This window comes from Pantherophis guttatus, chromosome 2, assembly GCF_059756535.1.
Source record: "Pantherophis guttatus breed Tessera chromosome 2, ASM5975653v1, whole genome shotgun sequence".
Classification (NCBI taxonomy): domain Eukaryota; kingdom Metazoa; phylum Chordata; class Lepidosauria; order Squamata; family Colubridae; genus Pantherophis; species Pantherophis guttatus.
Genome location: NC_142064.1, coordinates 181,157,003 through 181,166,296, shown reverse-complemented (window position 1 = coordinate 181,166,296; position 9,294 = coordinate 181,157,003). Strand labels below are relative to the sequence as shown.

The 9,294-nt window shown below is 36.8% G+C and overlaps 1 long non-coding RNA gene across 1 annotated transcript; it reads right to left on the bottom strand.

Annotated features, from left to right (window-relative positions):
• Nucleotides 1-3,892: 3,892 nt before the first annotated feature.
• On the bottom strand, nucleotides 3,893-8,790 carry LOC148115447 (uncharacterized). The gene is made up of 3 exons (XR_015731946.1): nucleotides 8,699-8,790; nucleotides 6,408-6,532; nucleotides 3,893-6,269 (listed from the first exon to the last, which is right to left on the bottom strand). It is a non-coding gene; the product is annotated as an uncharacterized LOC148115447 (long non-coding RNA).
• Nucleotides 8,791-9,294: the final 504 nt, after the last annotated feature.

Here is a 9,294-nt window from a genome sequence, read left to right as displayed (position 1 = left end):
TGGGTAACCTTTAACATGAGTTACAGCCTTACAATGTCTTCCCATGGAGTGAACTAAGTCTTTTAGTTCTGCAGCTGTTATAATGTGAAACCAAGATGGAATGATTGCTTCTATTAATTGGGTTTTATTGCTGGGTCGCTTCTGACTAACAAGTTTCTTTAGTCGGCTCCATAGATTTTCAATTGGGTTAAGGTTTGGGCTATTCCCAGGCCATTCTAGCAGTGGAATATGATTATATTGAAACTCCAAAAAAAAAAAAGTGGTGTTATTAGCCATCAAACCTCAAAAATACACTTTTCCAAAAAGGATTCCACAATTTTGACCACTACTGTATGTCAATTTTTTATATGGCTGCAGGAGGAAAAAATAAGAAGCCCTCTATCCTTCCAAATAAATGGCGGGGGGATAAGTGTGTGTGTGTGTGTGCGTGTGTGTGTGAAAGAGAAAGGGAAGGAAAGATAGGGACAGAAGGATGTTCACTAGGCAGTTAAAAATGCCAAGAAAGGATACAAGTACTCTGGGGTGTCCTTTGGCTGGGATATGAAGAACTCATTCCAACCTTGGGCTAAGACACTCGACAAGAAATGCATTTTGCTTTGATAAAAAATAAAAACCTTTTGGTGACTTGTCATTCAACAATCATTATGCACAGGATACTTGACCAGAAGCGAGTAGAACTATGTGTCTTCTAGCAACAGCATTTTAAATATATTTTCTTACAAGGAAGGGAAAGAATCCCTATATAAATTTACAAGCAGAGGCAAAGTTCTCCAACCTCTGTCCAAGTTTTCTACAGCTTCCTGTTCACCTTTTTTTTTTAATTTCATTTTTTTTAGCCAAGAGCAGCTGCTTGCAGCATTCAGTCAGTACTTTATTTCACTTGAACCTGGTGAACTTCCCAAGGTCATTGAAAAGGCTCCTATACTGAAGACTGAACAGCTTGAGAGCTCGGCCTGCTTGAGCAGGATTCCTTTACACAGTACCAAATCTGATGCGGGAGGGGGAGGAATTTGGAGCAAAGTCAAAATGGCAATAGCCTGGTTTTTTTTGTTTTTTGCTGCTGCTGTTGCTACTGCTCCCTCACTGCTGGAATTTTGAAAGTGCTACCTTAGCTTCAGGCAGTGCTACAGCCACTGAAACTAGTAGCTTTACTATGTTTCTGGAGACATATTATAAAGACGCTTGCTCCTGGGGAGGAAAGCTATGGCAAATCTAGACAGCATACTAAAAAGTAGAGACATCACCTTGCCAATAAAAGTGCGTATAGTGAAGGCTACGGTTTTCCCAGTTGCAATGTATGGCTGTGAAAGTTGGACCATGAGAAAGGCTGAGTGCCAAAGAATTGAGGCCTTTGAACTATGGTGCTGGAGAAGACTCCTGCGAGTCCCTTGGACTGCAAGATGATCAAACCAGTCAATCCTAGAGGAGATCAACCCTGACTACTCTTTAGAAGGCCAGATCCTGAAGCTAAAACTCAAATACTTTGGCCACCTAATGAGAAGGAAGGACTCCCTGGAGAAGAACCTAATGCTGGGAAAGATTAAGGGCAAAAGAAGAAGAGAGCAACAGAGAATGAGGTGGCTGGGTGGAGTCACTGAAGCAGTAGGCGTGAGCTTAAATGGACTCCAGAAGATGGTAGAGAACAAGAAAACCTGGAGGAACATTGTCCATGGGTCACGATGGGTCAGACACAACTTTGCAACTAACAAAAACAAATTATGTTTCTTCAGAGGCACTATGTTTCTTTGTACATTGTAGGAAAGCAGGGTATAGTGGTCAGCAGAGGTAAACAGAATCAAATTTGGTTAGTATTTGGAAGGGATTCTGCCAGACAATGCCAGAATGCAGTTCCCACTGAGAAATCAAAACAAATTGGAGATGTAGAAGAAACTTCCAGAAAATGCCAAGACCATTGGTAAGACTCAGTCACTCATGGATTCAGTTGATCTAAATTTAAGGAAATGGATTTTTATATATATTATTTAGTAAAATATCTTGAACTTTAGTTTCAGTTTTCCTCTCATGGTAGTAGACTTCTAGTAGGGATCTGTATATATATCTCTCCAACCTGAACCTAATCAGGGTTTCTTCCTCTAACTGTTCTGTATTTGGGTGAGTTGTCTTTCTCTAGATCAATTTATAGTGCCAAGTTTCCATCCACTGTCACAGGGAAGCCACTTTCCAAGACATTAAATTAAGGTTACCAGTTTGCTCCAACAGTCCAATTAGGTGATAACATCTAGCTGGGCTGACCTCAAAAGACTCCAAACCCTAGAGATATCTGGAAGTTAAAAAAAGAAATTTCATAGGAAAACATAAACAGCTATGTCATTATCAAGAAGACAGACCATATGCCTATGACGTCACATACTGTATAAAGACTTGAGCTCAAATCGAGAGAGACTTATGTTCAAAAAATGACTATTTTGGGGGGTGAATGGGAATGGAATGCGAACACAATAATTCACAGTATTTTACTCCTGCCCATTTTCATCCCCATTATATGTCTTTTCTTTTTAAATTGATCTCTTCCAGTGTTTGTAGAAAGAGACCAAAATTGAGAAATAAACTTAATCCTTGTCATTTTGGCTCCAGATGGTGGTCAGCTGAAGGCATGTCCAGTAGAATATTATGCTGGGATCTAGATAATGGCAAGATATTTCAATTTAATGTTTGATCATTTATGGATGCTTTATGATTGTTGTTTAATAGTACAGTTCCAGAGAGAGAAATTTGTAACAAGGAAGGAAAGACAACAAAAGAAATATCAAGTAGATTTGTGGTTGTCAACAGACAATGCCCTGAGGCCCCACTATAGCCCTACAATAGACAATGCCATACTAATCACTCTGGGAACAGAGCATTTTGTGTAGTTCAGATAGGCTATGCATCTTGTTAGAGAAGGAAAGAAAACTTCCCAGGCTCATGGCCAAGATGCCGCCAGTAGAAATATTGTCCTATGCCAAAATCTGGCAAGAATTTAGACCTTTAGAAGCCAACAGGAATCATCCCATTCTCCATTCAAATGTCACAGATTTCACATTAGAGGAACAATGGAATCAATTCAGCTATTGATTCCCTGTTTAGAAAAACATTTACTCTCTGCTGATGTTCAGATGGCTCCTCCAATCAAGTATGTAACTCACTTTTCTAATTAAAAGTTTCCCTATTGCCCATTATCCTGAGGACCATGACATTTAACCCTACAAAGACATCTGTTTAAACAAGGAAATTTATATATCTATTGCCACACAAGATGATGAGAAAAGACTTTGTAAAGTGGAATTTCAGCCCAAGATTAATATTTTACCCACCGGATCAACTTCCTGCTCACTTTTTGCATATATAACATTCAACCATATCTCAATAAATATATACCTAATTTCTATTCTTCATATGGGAAAATCCTATCTCATTCAGGTGTTGAAAAGAGAAATAAGGAACAGTCAATGATTAAAAAGTTATAGGAAATATTTATGGCTTCTTCATATCACTTTTCTGTGTGGTTTTACCACCAAATATCAGTAATGCAGCCTTTGTGTGAGAAGTAATTGGTTATAGCAGTTAGTACTGCTTAGTTTAGGTAAATATGACCAAGGGAGTATACTAGAGAAAAATTTTCATAAATTGACTGCAGGTTTGCACACAATGCCCAAATTTTATCAAGTTATAACTCCCTCCATTGATTCAAGCTCAGTCTAATTTCAGATAGAAAATATAGAAATAGAAAATGTACAAGATTATTTGCGAGAAAGCTGGTTTATTAATGGATAACAGCAAACACCTTTTACCAAACACCTTTGGTAAAATGTAAATCCCCAACAGTCAAATAACATTTGGAAGCAGTTCACTGAACTATCAGGAGGTACAACACAAATAGATTTCCAAAATTTGGCTAGTATAGTCAAAAGTAGTTTTACCTTTCTTTGGAGTTGATTTTTGGCCTATGTAGAAAAAAGTTGACATCTGGTTAAAAGTGTTGCATTAATCCAAATCAAATTATTATTCTTTAGAACAGCTGCACAAGGAGTACATTAGAGGGGGCATGATCCTGCTCTTAATTTCAAGTAGTGCAAGGAATATACACATTATTCAATTGATTGTAAAAGATGCCATTGCATTACATTTAACTTTCACACAAAGGGATTGTTATGCAAGCAAATCCTATTATATCTGATTTCAAAGAACAGGCTTGCAAATTGTAAAGTGATTGATAACCGAAAGTGAATAATGAAAATCTCCAATCACTCTAAATAATTTTAAAAAGTAAAGTATATATGTTCTGTTCGGGAGAACTAGGGTGTAAAGTAACTGAAGCAGAGATGGCTGAAGCTTAACTCGTGTAATCAGGAACAGTAACAGGCTAACAAGTACAGAACTGGCAACAGCAACAAACAGGCATGCTATTATTTATATAGCAGCTGTCAAACAGGGCAGACCAATAGCATGTGTCCATTTTTCCCGCTGACAGAGCTGTCATGCCTCAGCCAATGGGAGGCGTCTCCGTGTTGCTATGCCCTGGCGTGGCTGAATACACAACAATATATATAATAGATTTTCAGTTAGAAATTGTATCTTAGACCATTGGCTTAAATCGGGTGTTTGGATTTAAGTTGGGGGTAATGAAGCAATTTGTTATTGCTTGTTTGTGAGCTGAGGATCTGATTTGGGACTGCTGTGGCCAAGCAGCATCTTTTTTGGGAAGGGGTGAGGGAGGGAGTAATGACATCATTTAAGACTGGCAAAGGGGGCAATTTGAACAACTGAACCATTGTTTTAGATCAAGGAAGAATGTCACAAATGCAAGAGAAAACCAGAGTGTTCAGAGAAGCTGTCAAAGACATGCAAGCTTTCTTCATAAAATGCAAACCTTACCCAAATTAAGAAGAAAACAAAGAACACACTTTTTGGAAAAATATATACCCGCAGTAAATAAATAGTATTCGGAATGATTTTCAGGAACCTGCGGCAAAGAAGATTAAAAGTGAGCAACAAAACATTTATTAAATATATTCTAAACTGGAAATGGGTTGAGAAAGCTATTGGATGACACAAAAGCTGTGCTAAAAGAAGAGAGCCAGGTTGGTTCTCCAGGCTAGCAACTGAACGACTGAATTATATTATTGTCTCAGGAACAAAGCCAGCTGGGTGACCTTGAGCCATTCCCTTTCAGCCCCAAGAAGGAGGCAATGGGAAACCATTTCTGAAATCTTGCCAAGAAAATTTCAGGGACTAGTCCAGGAGTCAACACAGACTCAAACACATATAAAGAAAATTGCAGGAAAAATGAACAAATACTTTGTTTCCACACTGAGGATGCTAATCTGATTCTTGTGGTTGTCTATCTTTTTCACAAAGGGATAGACAAAGCACCTAGAAAGTGGATTAATAGTCTAGTTATCTAACAAAAAAAGAAATCTATGGATCCAATAATATCTACCCGAAGTTTTTAAAGAACTGAACTGTGAAGTTGCTGATCTTTTGGTAAAAATATGCAGTTTCTCTATAAAACTGATGTGTTCTGAGGAATGGAAGTGAGCCAATGTAAATCTGATTTTTAGAACAAGGAACAAGGGAGTGGACAGAGAAAATTATAAGCCAGGTACCTTAATGCCTGCTTGGAGTAAATACTACAATTTATAATTAAAGGGAAAGTGGCATATAGAAGACTGCCTTGTCGAAAAAGTACCAGCATGGCTTTTGTCAGGAGAACCTGGGATGATTGAAGAGATATATTGTGCTTGTTTTTTTAAAAAAAATAAATGATAAAGTCTCTCATTTAAAGGCAGAGCAAACTTGGCAGCCATGATATGAAAGGTCAAGGGCTCTCTTAGATTGATAAATAGATTAAAGATCAGAAAGCACAGAACAAGAATAAGAGAAATGCTTAAATTAGAGGCAATCAAAATAGAGTCTCCTTGAATCTTACTGTGACCGATACTTTTTGAATTTTTTATAAACAATTTGGAGTTTATAAATGTAGACAATGTAGTGAACAGCTTTGCTAATGATACGTAACTGGTTGGTTGCTAAAATAAAAAGGATTACAAAGAGCTCCAAAAAGATCTGTTTCTAGACTGGGTGAAATTACATCAAGACGGCACATATATTTTAGTATCAGCAAGAACAAAGTGATGCATGTTCATAATTATCTGCCAGGGTGTCAGAATGTCAAGGAACAGCAAAGGACAAATAAAACATATTTTCGGGCCTCAACATCTCCATGTTCCTGTTGCAATTGTTATGCCACCATCATTACCTGCAGACACCTATATCAAAAAAAAAAAAAAAACAGACTTCACATAACTTATACAGGTAGTCTTCAACTTACAACAGTATGGTTAATAACTGTTAGAAGTTTACGATGGCACTGAAAAATGTGACTTATAACCAGTTCTCATACTTACAGCCATTGCAGCATCTCTATGGTCACATGACCCAAATTCAGGCAGTTGACAGTCATCATGTGTTTGTGACAGTTGCAATGTCCTAGAATCATATGATTTCCATTTGTGACCTTCCCATCTGACTTCTGACATGTAAAATCAATGGAGAAAGCTGGATTCGCTTAAGAATTGTGTGATTCATTTAATTACTGTGACAAAAAGTTACAAAATCAGGCATGACTCATTTAATAACCACATTGCATAGCAATAGAGATTCAGGCCCCAGTTGTTATGAATCAAGAATTAGCTCCAAATGGGATCTGAGGAGGCAAGGCCTGGTGAGAAAAGGGTGAGTAGCTCAATGAAAGAATCAACACAGTTAATAACTGCATTTTAAAAAGTCAGATTTCTACTTTTTCTGTGCTTGAAATAATTCAGGAAGTGATTTGAAAATAAAATGAACAATATAAAAACACACTTATACTATTACACATAGGTTCTGACTATCAATCGTGAAACAGTATAAAATTGAAAAGGTTGCAAAAAGGCAATCAAAATATTGGTCCTTTTTGAGGAAAGATTATAGAATTTGAAACTTGAAAACCGAGAAGAAGTGGGTTAGCGGAAGCATGACAAAAACATATAAAATCATGTGAGGAATGTAGATATGAATAGAATGATGTATGTGTAATTTAAATGTAATACAGGTATAAATTAATAATGAACATTGCTGTATATGAATGTTTTTCACACACACACATTTTCAGTACAATTGAGTATAGAAAATATGAAAGAAAAAATAAGATAAACTAAAAAAAATGAGAAAAATAAGAAAACAGAATTATTACTTCCACCTTTCTTTCTATCGAGTAATTGCTTTTTTAATTTCCCCCTTTCTGCATTACCATTTTTAATCCCCAAATTCATAAATCTTCAATTCAGTCTTTTCTTCTTTCAATAAAAAGTCCATACAAGGCTTCCAGTCTTTATCATTTTTTCTGTAATCATTTTCAACGTATATGAAGAAATCATAATATTTCTTCCAAAAATGTACCGCTGCACCACCAAAGGGTGGGATTATCCATTAAATTAATTGGCAGAAAGAGAGAGGAATTGTTTATTCAAACAATGCGTCATTAATTTACAGAATCCAGAAGGCATACTATTATGATGAACATTATCTCAAATGGATCTTTAGAAACACTAGGTATATGTATTAACAACAGTTCTGTTAATGCAGATAGACATTTAATGGTTTAACAGTGCACTTCTGTAATTATATTCTTGTAAATGCCTGGCTGGTTGTAGTTTGGGTGGCAATGCCGGGTCCTTTTGCCAAATAGTAAAGTGTCCAGATATAGGAATGACTTCCCCTCACTTTGTATTGATGTTACTGGTTACTTTAAAAAAAAAAAAAAAACTATTGGGGAGAAAGAGGGAGAGGGAAGAGAGAAGAGAGAGAGAGAGAGAGAGAGAGAGAGTCTAGGAACTGCTTGTTCACCTTTGTGGTTGTGCAAGAGTGCAGATTTAAAATAAACAATGCTTGGTTATTCATAGTTGCACAATGAAAAATAGCCTTTAAAAAAGCCACCATGAACTTACTACCTTCAAATCCCTTCCCTCTGCCCGAGGTGAAAGGAGAACTTGGGAGACAGTGTTACAAAACAGGTTGTACAGCTTTCAAACCATTCCCACTGGTAACTGTTATAATAGAACTCTATGAAATGCACATAATTATTCAATGCAGAAAAAAATTGCAATTACCATAAAAACAATTGTAAAAGTACTTTAAGTATGGAGTAGGGGGATACACAGTGTCAGGAGACCTCGTAGGAAAAATGCATTATGAACAAAGTGAGTGAGCTAGAGTTTCCATTACCCAGGAAAACACTACTATAGATTACCAGTTCAACAAAGAGGGACTGGATTTATTGTTCTCAGCTCAGCTGGGAAATCATCAGCATTTTTCTCAAGGCTTAAAATTTTGCAGCAGTGAATGAAGTGATATAACTGGAAGATTAACAATAATATATTCCAAAAGGAGAGCATAATGCTACAAAAGGAGACTGCAATGAGGTAGCAGTGCATTTACTTAAAGAATGCAAAGATTTGTATCATTGCTCAAGTTAATAATTGAATGAACTCTGCTAAGAGTAAGATAACCTGTACTTCAAGGCTGAAAAGACCATCTGAATGTTGAGTGTATCTTCAGCATATCACAGATGCGGCTTCTCCACTGGGATGTATCTTCAAAAGTAGTGGGATTTTTATCGACTTGATACCTTGAAGAAAAAGACATTAATATTTCTAACCTGGTATTTTCCAGATCTGCTGGGAGGAATTCCTAATCTGTATGGAGTGGACTGGTGTTTCTGTCTCAGAAGAATCTGGAAGGTCCCAGAGGAGAAAAGTCTGCATTAACCAAACTGAAAATAGTTTCAAAAGGGAAGTTCTTCCACACTGTAGACACAGAATTTAAAAGAGATATGCAGATGCAAATCAGCTAGAGAGGAGAATAAATAATGCCACAAAATCTAGTTATGCGTGAACCATTTTCAAAAGCTGGGGTATGTGCTCTAAACCCGTGATTTGGGAAAGAAAGGAAATAAGGAACTGCAGGAAAAATAAATAAATATTGTTCAGGCATTCAGACTGATGACTTTTTGTACAGGGGTGGCATACTCAAGCTCCATGACTATCATGAAAGGCTGCCCACCATATACAAAGTTTAGGAATGTATATCAATGCATCTTTCTGATTTTCACATTAGTACACTATTTAAGCAATCCATAAGGAAATATTCAACCTGATCAAATATCAGCAGCAGCATGGTCTCAGTACCTAAAATTATGTGAATGATGTATTTTTAAGGTTGTAGCCTTAAGTATTGCATCCTATTTGAGTTGCT